The sequence below is a fragment of the Symphodus melops genome (genome assembly GCF_947650265.1).
Source record: "Symphodus melops genome assembly, chromosome: 4".
Taxonomy (NCBI): domain Eukaryota; kingdom Metazoa; phylum Chordata; class Actinopteri; order Labriformes; family Labridae; genus Symphodus; species Symphodus melops.
The window spans coordinates 30,750,082-30,750,483 of NC_136694.1; positions in this window are offsets into that span (position 1 = coordinate 30,750,082).

Genomic DNA, 402 nt, shown 5'->3' on the forward strand with positions numbered 1-402 from the left:
TTCAATGTGTCCCTGTGCAAGACACTGCTCCCGCTGCTTCGACATCTGCATCTGTATGAATGGATGAGTTCATACTGATGGACTCTGCAGCAGCCTCTACCATCAGTGTGTGAGTGTGTATGAATGGATGAGTTCATACTGATGGACTCTTTACTCTGCAGCAGCCTCTACCATCAGTGTGTGAGTGTGTATGAATGGATGAGTTCATACTGATGGACTCTGCAGCAGCCTCTACCATCAGTGTGTGAATGTGTATGAATGGATGAGTTCATACTGATGGACTCTTTACTCTGCAGCAGCCTCTACCATCAGTGTGTGACTGTGTATGAATGGATGAGTTCATACTGATGGACTCTGCAGCAGCCTCTACCATCAGTGTGTGAATGTGTATGAATGGATGAG